The following is a 16,055-nucleotide window of genomic DNA, read 5'->3' as shown; positions in this document are numbered from 1 at the left end:
AGGGACGAAGCCCAACCTATGTAGAGTAGCATGTAACCAATCCCACCTAATGGAGTCAAATGTTTTAATCGCGTCCAGGGCAGCGATAGCGCACAGTGTCTCCCAGGAGGCAGTGCTATTGCATGATATGGTGCAATCATCTCAGGTTCCAGGATATATTCCTCCCTGACACATAACCCGTCTGGTCAGGATGTATCAGTGTGTGTATTAATTTCTTAAGCCTATTAGCCAATGTTGCTGTCAAGATCTTACTATCTTGATTAAGCATAGACAGGGGCCTATATGAGCGACATTCCTGTGTAGGCTTATTCGGTTTCAGTAGGGGTGTTATCACCAACTCTCTTATGCTAGTGTGATGGGGGGGATAATTCCACCACAAACTCTGTATAAAACTCTCCAGGCAATCCATCTGTGCCTGGGGTTTTCTCTGTGGGTAGTGACCGTATAGTATGAATCAGTTACTCAGCCGTGATGGGGGCATCCAACTCTAGCCGCTTCCTCCTCCAGTCTAGGAAGGTCTATATTGCTTAGTATCTCGTCTAACAACAGGACAGTGGGTCTCGCGATTCCCAGTATAGACCACAATAAAAGTCATAGAATACATTGTTGATGCCTTCTTGAGCGTTGAACATAGAGCCTTGCGGTGATTGCATTGAGTGGATGGATGTGCACCTTTCCTCCTTCTTACATAGCCATGGCAATGATCTGCCCGGCTTATCCCCCTCAGCATGTTGTCGTTCTACATACCTAGTGTAGCTGTGTTTTCCCAACCGTTCCCAGCAGTTCATACACTGTTGGCGCCAAGGCATTTCTTTCCGCCACTCTGACCTTTGGATCAGCATGGGACTGTGTCAGTGAATGCATGGCGTCCTCCGTGGCCAACAACTCTCTAGAAGGTGTGGCCCGAATACCCCCTGATTTGGCAATTGCGTTGCCTCTGATGACCACTTTCAGGGCATCCCAAAGGGTTCCAGCACTAGACACGTTCCCCATATTGTAATCCTTGATGCAATCTCTCAACTGGTCCCGGAAAGCATGGTCCAATAGGGCCTCACTTCTCAGTTTCCATGTGGGTATCGGGGGCCTCGAGGGTGCATACCTCCACGCCATCTGCAAAGGGACGTGGTCAGACAGAACTCTTATACTCTGCTGTCATGGAATCATCCATGCTGTCCTTCCGCACAAACAAATAATCATGCCTGGTGTGAACGGCATGAACGGAGGAGGCATGAGAGTAGTGTCTGGAGTCCAGGTGACAGTCTCCAGATATGCACCAGGTGAAATGATGCTAACAGCGACTGTAAAGCTCTGGCCGGCGGGGTGGGTTTCAGAGCTTTGGAGTCCAATCTGTCCATGTAAGGATTCAGAACACAATTAAATTCCCCCATATGAGAGAGCCATTCCTGTAAGGAGCAAGTCTATGATTTAGTGTCTGGAAGAAAGCTGCTGTGTTGTGATTGGCTGCGTACATGTTTATTATGTAATTGTCCACATTTTCCACAAGCCCCTGCACAAACACCAGTTCAACCCTCATTGTCTGTCCTAGACTGTGTCACCCTAAATGGACCTGGAACTGTGGGAACTATCCAAGTGAGTGCGCCCCAGGCATATGCCAAGTATGTAGAGCCTATGATTTTCCCCCCACCATTTTCTAGTCCGCAATGTTTGTTTTCCCAGCGTCAAGTGGGTCTCTTGTTATAGGGCTATATCAGTTTTATGTCTACGAAGGTAGTTGTACACTTTATTCCTTTTGACAAAGTTATTCAGTCCCCGGACATTCTAGTTTACCACCTTTAACTCACTAGCCATCCTCAAACAGTGTTCGTATTCAGAACAAGGCAGTTAGACTCCACCTCCCGCCACCTCTCTTGACACATGCAATATGACCCACCAACAATCGCAAGGTCCGTAACTCTGAGACTGTCTTTGGCAACACAAGTTCCACCCCATCCCCCCAACTTCCCCCAACAAATAACAATCTCCCAGCAGTAGATCCCATACTCAGGCTTGCCCGCTCATCGCCTCTGCCTCCAGGAAAGTTCCCTCGGTTGTGCACAACAGTTGGGAACATAAACAAGTGCCCTAGACTAAAAAGAAACCAAACTTCTAGGGTGGGCCAGTAGCAACCTCGAAACGGGGCAGTTCCTTCGAGGCTACCAAATACAGCTGTGGCGTGCATCCTGCCAATTTAAGCGAACCAAACCAGCTTCAGCGGACCCAAGGGGAACAGTCCACTCAGTTAGTGTCCCCCGTCCTGGGAACAATCGTCAGGATTCTTTTGTCCTCACCTTAACACCCCTCGGATCCCTGCCCTCGCCCTAATCTCAAGTTCCACTTGCATCTGTTTCCATGGTGTCTGTGCATTTACTTGAAGAGGTAGCATCTTCTGTCTGTGGATTCATTCTCTCTGTATCCATCCACTCCTGCACCTCCTCATAGTGTTCAAAGAATAGGGTGTGTTTTTATTTGTCGTGCTGGTACATTAGCATATACTTCAGGCCAGCGTACTGCAGCCAGGCTTTGGCCGATGAGAACAGCGCCCTGCTTTTCTGGACCTGGAAGGTGTAGTCCGGGTATACGGCTAAGCTTGCAGACGCCCTGCTCAATGTGCCGCCCTGCCTGATGTAAGACCAGATCTTTTCTCTGTCCCTGTAATTCAACACTTTTGCTATTATTGGGCGTGGGGGTGCACCAGGTGGTGGTTTCCTGACGAGGGCCCTATGCGCCCTCTCTATTGTGAATCCTTGGGGGAGGTTCCTTGGCCCAATGTCTTGCAGGAATAGATTTTCAATGTACGTGGTGGGGTGAGCACCCTCTGCGCCCTCATGTAGGCCAACCACGCAGATGTTGTTCCTTCGTGCCTTCCCTTCCATGTCTTCTGCCCTACTTTCCAGGAGGTTGACCTTCTCCTGCAAGATATGGATCTGTGTATCGTTATTCTGCTCCATTGCCTTGTTGTCCTTCAATTGGGATTCCAGTTCTGTGGTTCTTTCCTACAACTTCCTCACATCCTGCCGCAACAGCCCAATATCTACTATTACTTCATCAATTTTAACTTCCAACGCTGTCATCAATTCCGCTATGGCCCTGAGGATCTGGGTGTTGGTGTCTCCCGCATTCTTCCTGGTATCCTCCGATGAAGCCATCTTTGTTTGTTTGTTTATTAATTTGTAGGGTGCACCGAACCCTTAGGTAACTGGGCGCAACAGAGTACAAAGGATACTTAAAGCTTAGTTCCATAGGAAGAGGGTATGGTAAGGTACATACATACATTCAGGGGCGTTGCTAGGGGGGGGGACTAAGAGGGCTATAGCCCCTGATCTTTTGGTTGTAGCCCCGGATAGAATCTCAGGAGCTACAGCCAAAAGACTAGCTAGCCCCCAGTCCCAACATTTCCGACATCAGCTTAGCCCCGGGTCTTTTCCAGACCTAGCAACTCCCCTGCATACATTGCATAATCATAGGATCTGATGAAGTTCATACATACATGAATACAAGAATCGGGATACAATACAGTAGGGGGCCAGGTACAGAGCTACAAGCAAGTGCAGGAGAAAGTTCAGAGGCTAGCACATATTGGTTAGTCGTACTGGTCATTGGATTGTAGCCAGTTAAGAGTATTGCATCTAAAGCTGTAGTAGGATTGGTCTATTCTAAGATCAAGTGGGAGTGCATTCCAGTACTAGGCAGCTTTTACCGAGAAACTATTTCTGCCTGTTTTTTTTAACCTAAATCTAGGTAGCTGTAGGCAGTGGGAGTTAGTTGCCCTGGAGGGGCGAGTCGATGTTCTTCTGACTATTCTTTCCATAAGGTAAGGGGGACTGCATTATTCAGGCACTTGAAAGTTAGCAAGACTTTTTTAAGTAGGATCCTGTCACTTATTCTTAGCAAGTGGTGATCTCTTCTCATATCTGATAGATGTTTTCTAGTAGGTAAGTTCAGGGCCGTTCTAAGGGTGTTATTTTGCAGTGTCTGGATTTTGTTAGTGATGTATTTGTTGGCTCCCAAGTATGAGGCGTTGGAATAATCTAATTTTGATAGTATTAGGGCATTGGCGAGGATAATGTAACTGGTTTGTGCTAGAAATGGTCTGCATGATCTAATAAGTTTTCAGGTATACGCTTTGTGCATCTGATGTGGCGGTATGGTATAACTATCCAACGTTTTCTGGTTGCCCTTCGCTTTGCGGCTTTAGGAGGCATCCGGTAAATTGGGGCATAGTGGTGTTATCGCTGTTGTGATAGATGTTCCGGAGGTGTTGCCTCCCCTCTTTGCAGTTGCCCACACCTGTCCGCACTCTCCCTGGCCCTCCCGCAGTCTTTGGCCTGCAGTACCTCTCACTGCTTCCTCAGGGGAACACTTCAATGCAAATGGGCTTAGGAGTTGCCACCCGCCTATTCGGCCCCTCCACTGTGAGCCTCTGCTCCAAACAATTCCTATTTGGTGTAATGCTAAAGTTCTTATGGCCAGGTGAGCTATTGTAGGAAGGTTGTGGTAGCACCCTTTACCCCAATGCTGTCGCCACTTTATCTCGTTAGCCTCTATGTACGTATGGTTGCTGCTGCTGTCAATTGAAAATTATGTTGGGCTCCTCTTAGCTATGAGCGTGGGTCTGCGAACTCTGCGGCAGGATCAACGTATATAATTCACACCTCCCGTCTTCTCCGTTCCGTGGGAGACATTAGCATAGGCCAGCTTTGCTGCCGGCAGAGAAGTGGCACCGTAACATCAATTCATCCCCTAGTTCTGTGGGGACGTACCGCGATGGGCCACTACACAAACGGAGGGTAATCTACCTCCTTTCGGCGCACAACACAATTCATACATTTTATACCAGAGCACTGTTATCTGGCTCTCAATCGTTATGCCTCCCCTCTGCCGGCGCTTATCTGCCTGGCGCTGTGCCCTACTTGGAGCTCTGCCCGCCATCAGGGAACAGCTGCTCCTTCTCCAACAGGGTGCCTGGCTCACCTCTGAATCTCTGCTGCAGATACCGTTGCTGCCGCGCTGATCACGCTGCTGTACCTCTGCTGTTCCTCTTAGGCTGCCTCACGGTTCTGGGGACGAGCCAAAGCCCTAAGTGAAGTTCGGTTGCTGTGGCTGCAATGCATTGTAGCCCATCGCAGCCGCCATGTTGTTTCCTTTGTCCAGGGGGACCACTCCACTTCGGCCAGCACCTACCTTGTTCAGTCATTCCACAGGATGGCACTCTTTGGCTGCAACGTTCCCAACAAGTCTTGCTGTGATTTTTGCACACATCAGTTCTGTATTTCAGCGTAATATGTCGGATTACGATAGGATCCGACAGGAGCTCTTTAAAGGTATTCTCATATCATGGCTGCTGGCCACGCCCCCTTGTTGATATGGTATGTTTGTACTGGAAATCTCCTTCCTGTTACCTCACTTTATAGGTGACCGGTCCTAGTACCGGTTTTATAGTATATGGCCCCTGCCAAGTCACCAGCATCTTGTTCTCGGATGTTTGAATGAGGACCAATACCTTTTCCCCCAAATTGGAAGCTCTGCAATTGAGTCCCTTTGTTATACTGAGTTTCTTGTAACCGTTGAGCTTGCTGTAGATGTGTGTTGGCAATGACTTGAAGTTACTCCAATCTTTCTGCAGGGGGTCTGGTGGGGAAGGTGAATGGAGCCAATCCTGATCATGGGAATTATGACCATGTTGGAGTGTCACCAGCCCTATAAGAGGGCAGGTGTGCATCAGAACAAGGATTTCTGGCTTTATTCCAGGCGATTGCCTGCTGCTAGACTCTTGCGAGGAACAACTAGCAGAAAGGCAAGGAGAGCTACCAAGGCCATCATGGTAAACCTTGACTGGAAACCTGCTAGACCTATCTGAGAGAGGCCTATCTGGAGGGACCTTGCTGTGGGAGAGGCCCGGTGTGAGCTGCCTACCAAAACAGGGTCCTCAAAATCTGTCTGGCTTGCTGAGCAAAGAGCATAGAGCTCCTATGTAAGTAGATATCCCAAAGCCATCAATTGGTGGGGAGCCACCTGCCTTTATCCCTTCCAATTAGTGGATAAACTGAGGGGGGGGGGGTGAAACTGGGTAGGCCCTTTGCACAATGTATTAAATCCCATTCAAATGATTAGAAAACCACCATCTCTGTGGAAAGTGAATTGTGTTGTGAACAGCCCACCTTCATCCTTTTCATTAAATTCTGGGAAGGGGGAGACACTGTGTAGACCCTTCGTACATTTCATTAAAGTAAATCAATTAATTCCCATATAGAAAAAAATCACAGGATGAGTTTTGTTAAAATTTGAAACGAACAAAGTTCATGCCTAGTGTGTTGGAGCCGGTATAGCCCATAAAGAGTTTTTTTATTGTTTTCTGAAATCCTTGACTTCTATACAAAAGGGAGGTGGGGGATCCTGAATGCCAAAAGAAGTAATCCACAAAATGCCCCCTTTCAAGTCGGTGTGGAGGGTGCAAAACGAAATTTCCCATTAATTTTAAATCAGTCCCTTTTCCCAATTGCACCTTTCAAATGGAAGCCTAAAAACAAATGTTTCCATTGATGCCCTTGCCTCCCAAAACAAGAATCCCAAAGCATTGCCTGTTCTTTAAATGTGTGCTGCACAACTATTTTTCATTGTATTGTGAATTTTCTTATTGGTTAAAGTGAAATTAAACTTCTTGTAAGTTGTGACCGCATGTTTCAAAATTGTACCTGTGTTGTTTTAATAACAGGGTTGTTGTGATATTGGGTGTTGCCACACCATTGGCGGCTGATATTGGCTGCTGGTCTTTCTTGTTTAACCATAAATAAATATATATTCTTATTATACACCGGCCTGGTTCCTGGTCCATTGGATACACAGGGTATTTGTTTGAGTGGGTGCGAGATGGGTTGGAAGCCTCACCAAAGTGATTCTGAAAGAAATAGCGCTTTGTGTGCCACCTTGTTTTTGGGGGGGCAGGGGGACTCCCTGAGTTGATTGTTACCGCCTAATAAACTGTGACAACCTAAATTGCGCTCATACGGTGGTAACAACGCACACAAACAACCTACTTGCAATTAACATCTTTCTCCCCAGTTTGCATGCTAATATTCTGCTGGTAAATGTCTATTGGAACAGCGAAAATGTGTCTCTGGCGGACATATACCCTGAAGTAGATGAGCTGTTCCTGGGATGGTTGGGAACAAAACAAAATCTGCACATAATTTTTGGGGGAGATTTAAATGCAGGATGTGTAGAGGTTCTGAGCAAGAGAGGTTGGGGTGTAGAGATGATGTCTAAAATGTATTAGGCGAGAGGAATTGGGAGCTTTGTGGAATGAATACTTGGTGTGTTGGGATCTAACCGTATGCCTGCTGCTGGGGGAGGTGATAGGAAATGGTTTCTTCACTTGGTGCAGAGGACAAAAAAAATCTTGGATTGACCATATATATTTCTCGTCCGAACTAGGCAGGATTTGTGAACCTTTGACTAAGGGTGCAGCTTCTGGCAGTGACCACTTTCCATTAATACTGCCCCTATGGTTACCACTCTCTACGGCATGTTTTGATCCCTGTGCTGTTTTCTTGGCCCCAGAGACGGTCTCACAATAAAATGGAATGCTGCACCTTGCAGAAATTTCATGTTGAACTGGGAGCTCCTCTTGACTAGCACGGACAGCCATGATGAGTTCTTCCCCGCAAATAATTTTAATCACACACCATTAAATTGCTTGAAACATCTTACTAACAGATACCAAGCTAATTCTAATAGGGAGCACTTATATACTTATAATCTAAGGGTGAGGCATGCAAAGATAGCAAAAAGAAATGCATTACAGGCCTTAGCTTTCCAGTCCATGAGGCAAATTGTGGTAACCCATAAGCAAATTCTTAAATCGCTCAAACAGGATGCCCATGTAAAAGAAAATCAAGGCATCTTAAAAATGGTACTTGAGAACGTGGATTCGAAATTTTGGTCACTTATAGGTCAAAAACTAAAGGGTCCTAAAGTTAGCTTGGAGTGTTCTATAACGCAACAAGACTGGGTAGCCTTTTTGAGTGCTGAGGGGGAGGTGAGAGCAACGCTACTTTTGAGAGAATAGATGACAAAACGGCATAGCCCTGGGACAAGGAGGAACTAATATGGGCAATTGCTAGAGCTAAACCATCTAGGGCAACAGGTCCCTACTGCATTCCTCCGATGTTGATAAAGAAATATCAGGGAGCCTGGTGGCACCCACTGCGAGATCTATATAGGGATATTTATAGTACACATAGGGTCCCACACAAAAAGCAAGAATCCAACATCATACCTATATACAAGCATGGGGCTATTGATGCACCTCAAAATTACAGACCAATTGCCTTGCTGGACTCTTCTGGTACATTTTTGCTTCTTTACTGCTGAAAGATCGCAAGACTCAAATTTTGTTTAAAAAAACTATTCTCATATGTTCAGGTGGGCTTTCGTTCAGGTATGTGGACCACGTTGAATGCCTTTACAATGTCGCATCTTCTGGCTGCTGTCAAAAAGGGGGTTGCGGGGACTGTACATGTGGCTTTCATTGACATGTCAAGTGTGTTTGATACAGTTAGTAGGCATACCCTATGGAGGAAGCTGCTTGCTTGGAACGTGCCAGTAAAGATGGTGCATCTCTTGGCCTTACTCCACACCAACACCACTGTGAGGGTCAGATTAAGCCAGGAAGAAGCCTTGACAGAACAAATATCTACGTTTGTGGGGTTGCGCCAGGGTTGGGTCTTGGCGCCAACCCTGTTCAACCTATATACATCTGATAGCGGTAGAATATGGGAGGCGGGAACAACAAATCCAGTAAAATTGGCTACAGTTGCACTGGACTAGATTGCTTTTGCAGACGATATTGTACTGTTTGCCAAAACCCCAACGGTTTGCATAGGAAGCGTTCTATTTTTAACAACTTAAAGGTAAATGGACAAAAGTCTAAGGTCATAATATTTACCACCAAAAGAAGGCCAAAGACCTTTAACTGGAGAGTGGGAGATCAGTCCTTGGAAAGAGTGGAATCCATAAGATATTTGGGCTACTGTCTGGAAAACAGTAGTGCAATGGCGGGATGGAAGCTATTTCTAAAGGGTAAATATACCCCGCTCCTGGCAAAGATGAAGAGAATCTATTCTCAGTTGTGTCGGTACTCCTTGCAGCCAATCATTCAATTCTACCTGTTAAAGGTGGAACCAACGCTACTATACAGGTTAGACATCTCACCGTTTGACATGGGACCTTACCTGAGTACGCTACAAGGGCTGTTATTGAAAAAATCGTTGGGACTGGCAATTCGACTCCCAGCGCAGTCCTCTGATTTCATTAGAGCAAAATGAAGGAAACTCGCAGATTTTTAAATGCTCCAACAAACTCTCTTTATCAACATTGGGTTGGTGATCAGACTTCAAACACAGCAGCTACAATTAACAACTTCAAAACCTCTATGAACGAAATGTTACTACAAGTTGGCTCCACAAAGGAGGAGCTAACTAACAGCATGTGTAACGTCAAAAAGAAGCTGTTTAAATGGGTCTGGTGTGAGACAACGGATCTGCTGCCATCTTACACACTCTACACAGAATACACAAGGTTTATAAGGAAAATGGCGGATATTATGAAATACATATCCCTCTTTCCATGTCCCAAAACCCGAATACAATATCTCTGCTTCCGTCTAAATCAATTCCTAACAATGGAGCTGATGGGGAAATGGGTTCGGTCCAGAACTGATTTAATTGCAGGCTTTGTAACAATTGTGATGTTGTGGAAATTCTAAAATGCCTGGTTTTGGAATGTTATGTGCTGAGAGAATCATGGGTGCGTTTTCTTGGGGGTAAACACATCTGTCAGAGCTCACATGGGTTAGGCTAATGTGGGGCGACTCCCAAACCCTGAGACTATCATTGTGTGCCTTTTTAAGAATTTTAAGAACAAAGCTGGAGGCCCTTTAGGCATTACTAGGCAAAATTCCTTGCCCTCCCTAAATGGGACCCCTGCCCTACTGAATGCTAGACACAACAATGGATCGTGAACAGCGATATTGGGGCTGAAGTTGTATTTGCCGTATAGAAACCTAGCTGGAGTAAGGCAACTCAGGACGTATCATTTTAATTTTGAGTTGACATGGCACACAACGAAAAATGAAGTGTACGGAGGATTAATGCGATTTCATCCCTTTTAAGAAACTGGTAGAGTTAAAATTGTATTCCTTTTTCTTCTGATTCAATTTGTATTTCTTTTTTCTGTATTATATATATATGATGGAAAAGGTTTATAATTTGTTTTATAAATCAAAACACAATTTAAAAAAAAGTGAGTGTTATTTGATTAAATCATAATACAAGAGGATACAGGGGTCAATACCCCTCAAGACAGGAAGTCAAGAAAACAAGGAGTAACAAGCAAAAACACGTGGAAACGTCCTCTAGAGGAGCTTAAAGACTTAATACAAACAATTACCAAAACGCTATTTGAAGGTTTGATACGAAGAAAGAACATTTATTGGAAAGCGGTTTCCGTAGCAGGAGAAGAGAATCATTAGTGGTGTCTGTTAGTGGCAGGGTCAGTATAGATAAGTTTTCAGACTAAGGATAGACATTTATTTTGGACTTTGACACAAATGACGAGCACCCTAGTTTTAGTTGTAGGTAAGGAAGCCTTTAGAGTAGGTAAAGGAGGCCTTTTCTTTTTATTTCTAATAAATACTTGTTTAAGATGACAAACTCTAGTCTGTCTCATCCTTCTGACCCGCCACATAGTCTAAAAATGAAACTGTCCACCCTCCAACTCTAAGCCTATCTGACCCTGCCACTACCTTAATAACTCAAAGCCAGGAGAATGTCTCCCTTCACCTGGAATCTGTTGGTTTCCGACCAACTGCTTTTCAATAGATGATCTTCAGATATTCTCTTGTAACAATTTCTTTTCAGTTCATACAGTTCATTCACTGTTATCTTGAGATTTAGTCTCTTCTCTTGTTGTCCCTTCCAAGAGGGATTCTTTCCTCTTCCCCTAGTAAACTTATCCCACAACTATCATTTCCTTATGGATTCTTTCTGATTCCTCTGAACAGTTTATAGCCTTTAGTTTCTTCCTGCTCTTTGCTTTTAAATATATTTACTACGTTCACCATGTTCTCGGGTTTCCGTTTTATAAGTTGATCCTTTATTTGGATTAGACCTTTTTGGTGTAGAATGGTGTGAATTGGGTCACTCCAACAATGTTTCGCATTCACTTCTATTAGTCCTGGTTTTACAAGAACTTTCTCTTGACTGAGACGTGTATGAGTATACCAATACTGCTTATCATTCACTCTCCTTTCTGGTATTGTGATATTATCTTTCTCTTGACTGTGACAAGTATGATCATTACAAAAATTATTCTCATTCACTCCCCCCGGATCTCCGGTTGCCCCTATTACCTTACGTTCTTAGGGTTGACATCACCAGGGTTCTTGATTCTTGAGGGTTAGCTCACGCTCCCTCTAACTTGGCATCTCGTGGGTTTTCGCCAGCTCCTTTAACGTTGGGTTGGCTTGGATGGCTGTACGGTATGTAGTATACCGGCTGGTCCACCACAACCTGTGGTCATGCCAGCACTCCTCGGCTCTTTCTCGCTCTATCCTAGGATGCAATGCATCCAGCTCTGCCTCTGCAGGCTCTCTCACTAGAGACCATAGTGTATCGGGTACTTCTCGATCTTCCCAGATTGCAGGATGCGGTGCGTCCTGCATCTGCTACTATTCCCTGGAGTTAATGCTCAAACTCTTTTGAAAGTCATAGGTTCTCTCTCTGCATCTCCCGGCTCCTCCCCTTTTTGGTCTTATGCAGCCATCGGGTTTCCCCTGTGTAAGCCTACATTCCTTCTTCTCTTTCTCTTGTGGATTCTCTACTCCTTCATACATACATCCTATTCTTCATCCCAGTGACATGAAGGTTTTATTTTGTAAGGTCCTCTAGATAGTTCCCAGGAGTCCTTTTCCCATAAAAGGGTGTTGGGGGTGGGGGAGTCTCCCGGTGAGGTCCCCCTTGCCTCTACCACTAGGTAGGGTATTGCAGAGTGGGCACATCTACCTAGCCTTATGGGGAGGGACACTGCCCCTTGGGGAGAAAAGAAAGATTCCTGCAATTCGTCACATTACCCTTTTTTGGATGGCACCTGAAAAATATTTGCTGGGGGCTCATTTTATCTATATTACTGGATTGGGTTACACCACAAATGCTCCTTTATGATGTACAGAGGGGCTTCATAGAAGGGGTTGGAGCCATACATTGGTGCATAAATCTGCATTTATTTGAAAGCGTGTGTCCTTGGTTTGGACATCCGTGCATGTGTGGGTTTATCATCTGCTTTTGACCATGTACACAGAGCCCGTCTGTGGAAGGAGCTTATTGCTATGGTTATTCCTGATTCCTTAGTGGATATTCTGGTGAAAATTAATTCATTCTGGCAATATTGCCAGGGTATGATTGGGTACAGAGGTGTGGAAAAACAAGGTAACCTTTGGTTAGCAGGGTGGTGTACTAGGGTTGTGTGATGGTCTCCCTGCTGTTTAATCTGTATACAAATTCTCTTCCCAGTTGTTGAAGATGACAACACTGGCTGTCCTCCCGGTGGTCCTTAAGTAGAATTCCTGTTTGCTTTATGTGGATGATGCTGTACTTTTAGCGAGAACGCTGTAGCACTTCAGATATCAATGAATTAATATACAAAATATATGCTGGAGATGGGGCTGAAAGTTACCGCTAGGAAATACAGTGTCCTGGGTGTCTTAGAATCTGATCTGGGGTTGACGGAAATCCAGTGTAACAATCAGTGTATCCCTTGTGGTGAAATCCTCCCTGTCCAGCATGTCATAGTGAATCCAGATAGGGTGTTAGACCAGAAGGGATCCTGTAGTATGAATAGTATGTTGGCCAGAAACCAATCACATCATGTGACAAACATCGCAATCGCAAAATCGTCAATGTAACCAGAGGGCGTCCATTTTGTGAAATGACGGCCATTTGCTTTTTCCTTTCTGTCAAAATGCTTTGCAAATGTATTCTATGCTTCGAACTCACACACGGTGCAAGGACACGGCCTGAATGCTGAAATACTAACACAGACAGGAATGTCAAACTATACAGAGATACATTGTTCTTTTTTCCCCCTAAATCCTTGAAGTCGAGCAGAAGCCGCATCTAATCAGTAGTCCAGGTGCCAGCCTGTCTAGCAAACGCTGTAGTAAAAGGCAGTTAAAACATGAATTATATTCTTTCAGCTGTACTCCTTTGCAGAGAGTGGTATTTTCTGCTTCAGAACTATCTGACCTTTTAGCTCATGACCCGAGCCATACAGATAACGTAATAAGGAATGCTTTCCCTGCTGAGAACACAATATTCTTGCTGAGCCAGAAGCTCCATGTTCCCCATAATAAGAAAACTGTCTCTGCTGCCATTGCTAGAACAACTGTGTTTAGACTGAATGAAGACTTGTCGTAACGTGTCATTACTGTCGATCACCGAACCCTAGCCTGAATGATACGTTTATGGGCGGATCGAATTGCCTTTGTAAAGATTGTATGTTATGTATATATATATTGCTGCTTGAGCGTTGCTCTCTCTCTTGCGTCTCACAAGGTCTGGGAACACACGTTGTGAAACGTTGAGACCCAGTCGGCCGACTGAGATACTTTGAAATAAACCATACTTGTTTGGAAATCGAACCTTGTGTCTGTCGTGTCACTAGTGTATATGGTTATTGTGCCTTAGTTTCCATATGCGGTCTTTATGGCCTAGTAAGGGGGCCGGCGACATGTCCGGTTTAAGGTGAAGCTTTGTGTGGTTCAGTGCAGCATACAAACAATGTTGGTTGATGAGGCTACCAGTGTTGTTTGACATTAGAGCTTGGATATATGATGAAGATGCTGGAGATTTCAGGCGCTGTTCGAGATGTGGCAGTTCGAAGACCTCCGCAGCAGCAAGTTTCTTGCTCAAGCCAGGGAAAGCAACATGCCATTCCTCACAAAGTCTTACCATCAGAAGAATGAGAGAATGCCTCCTCTCGGACCCAGAGCGAAGAGGCACCTGACACAGTCTGGGTTAGATCACAGCAGATCATCTACGGAGCAATGCAGATCCCCACTCCATGACACTGAAAATTCCAAGAGGATGCCGCACACTACTACCACATTTAAAGCTTTTCAGGACCCCCTCAATAGCCCAAAAGCTTATATGAAATTACTATTAACAAATCTGTAATGAATAACCAGAACGCAGTGAGTATTCAAATGACAATGAGGAATACACATTCAGGGGTGAGATTGGAAACCAACCCCTGACATGGGAGCATAAAGGAGACTGGGGAAACTCGGAAGCAGTAAAACTCCGAGGACAGGCAGACATGTCTAAGTGTGCTCCCTTTCTACAACATGAGTTTGCTGTACAGAGGAACCAGAGAATGACTACAAGCTAGAGGAAGACAGAAGTGCACTCAAGCAGACTGAAAGCAGTCCAGATTTGGAAACTCTGGAGGGAGAAAACAACTAAAGTGTGTGCTGAGCTGCACTGTAACATGAATGCAATAGGAAAGCAAAAGCTAGAGGACATTCAACTATGAAACTAAGGTAAATAAGAACCTTAACCCATGGCAAGAGGTAGCACAATATTGGTTGCCTGACAAAAGCCCTAATGTGGGGGATGGTAATAAAGACACTGTATTTTTGCGAAGCCTGCAGAGAAGAAAAGCATGGTCATGAAGTGATCTGGTTGGACCTTGAAAGTAAAGCACCAGGAGGGACCTGTTTAAATCCTGTAAGCCAAGGTCTAGGAGGGACCTGTTTGATTCCTGAATCATGAATGAAAGGAAAGTTCCAAAAGGAACTTGATTGACTCCTGAAAGGTCCAGAAGGGAGCACTTTGCCAGCCACAACCCAGGAAGGGCAGGTTTGAATAAGAAGGCCAAAGTCCAGGAGGAGCTATTTTGAATAAGAAAGGCAAGGTCCAAGAGAGACCTGTTTGAATCTTCAATGCATGCCAAGTCCAGAAGGGAGCAGTTTGAATCCTGAATGAAAGCCAACATCCAGGTGGGACCTCTTTGAATCCAGAAAGAAAGAAATGGCATAGGACAGACAAGTTTGCATCCTGAAAGAAATGTACAGCCCAGGAGAGAATTCTTTTGAACCTGGCAAGGCTAAGGTCTAGGACGGGTTGGTGATGTAAAAGGAGTTGATTAAGGTCAAACAGAGACTTGTCTAGAGTCTGTAAATCTCCAAGGGGATGAGCAAGACCAAATTAAGTTATGGAAAGACAAATGGAAGCCTGACAAGAGAAGGAATTGTGCAACTTGAATCTCTGGGAGAAAGTTTCAAAGAAACATGCAGAAGCAGAGAGCAACTGTATGAGGCTATGTGTAACCACTACACAAAGCATATTTCTGTTTGTTGCAATGGAATTTGGAAGGAATTTTAACAATACATTATGAACTGTTCTTCTGGCCACTCTTTAGGACAGTTGGGTTGTTAGTGTTGGATTCAAGATTTGGAACATTCATTTGCCCATATTTTTTGGAACTTTCTGTTATAGATTAGTGTGTCTCGAGGTGAGACCAGGACTCATAAGATTAGGTGTTGAATTTATAATTTGGAGAGTGAATTGATAAGGTGCTCAACCGATGGGAAGAGACCAACCTTTGTGTCATGATCCCTTGTTACACTGTTTTGTTTAGGACAATCCCTTATTTGCTCATAGCATCTCCCCTAGAGATACTTTTGGCATTGATCCAACCTGCAGCCACCAATTTTAACAATAAAGAATATTGATGAACACAGTCAATTGTCCCTTGTGTAATGACTCATAAATACCAGTTCCTTGTGAAATAGTAAAGGCATAGCTATAACATTGACAGGCAGGGTGCTGTAACTTGCTGGATCTAAAAGGACTGCCAGCGTTCACCCAGTGAATTAAAAAATAATTAGACTCCCATATAATCTTCTGAAAAACTATACTGACCTGTCATGTTCATCCGTACTGATGTTCCGCAATTAGACACTACCTAGCCATTTGTCCTCATCAGAACAGGATTGGATG

The 16,055-nt window shown here is 44.7% G+C and overlaps 1 protein-coding gene across 2 annotated transcripts in view; it reads left to right on the top strand.

Moving 5' to 3' along the window:
* The window catches only part of DOCK1 (dedicator of cytokinesis 1), a 2,312,292-nt gene that overhangs the window by 2,001,674 nt on the left and 294,563 nt on the right, over positions 1–16,055 (top strand). The window lies entirely within an intron of this gene.

The sequence above is a fragment of the Ambystoma mexicanum genome, chromosome 8 (genome assembly GCF_040938575.1).
Source record: "Ambystoma mexicanum isolate Mex_15411 chromosome 8, UKY_AmexF1_1, whole genome shotgun sequence".
NCBI lineage: Eukaryota > Metazoa > Chordata > Amphibia > Caudata > Ambystomatidae > Ambystoma > Ambystoma mexicanum.
Note: the sequence above shows the minus strand (reverse complement) of the source record. Positions and strands in the feature narration are given on the sequence as shown.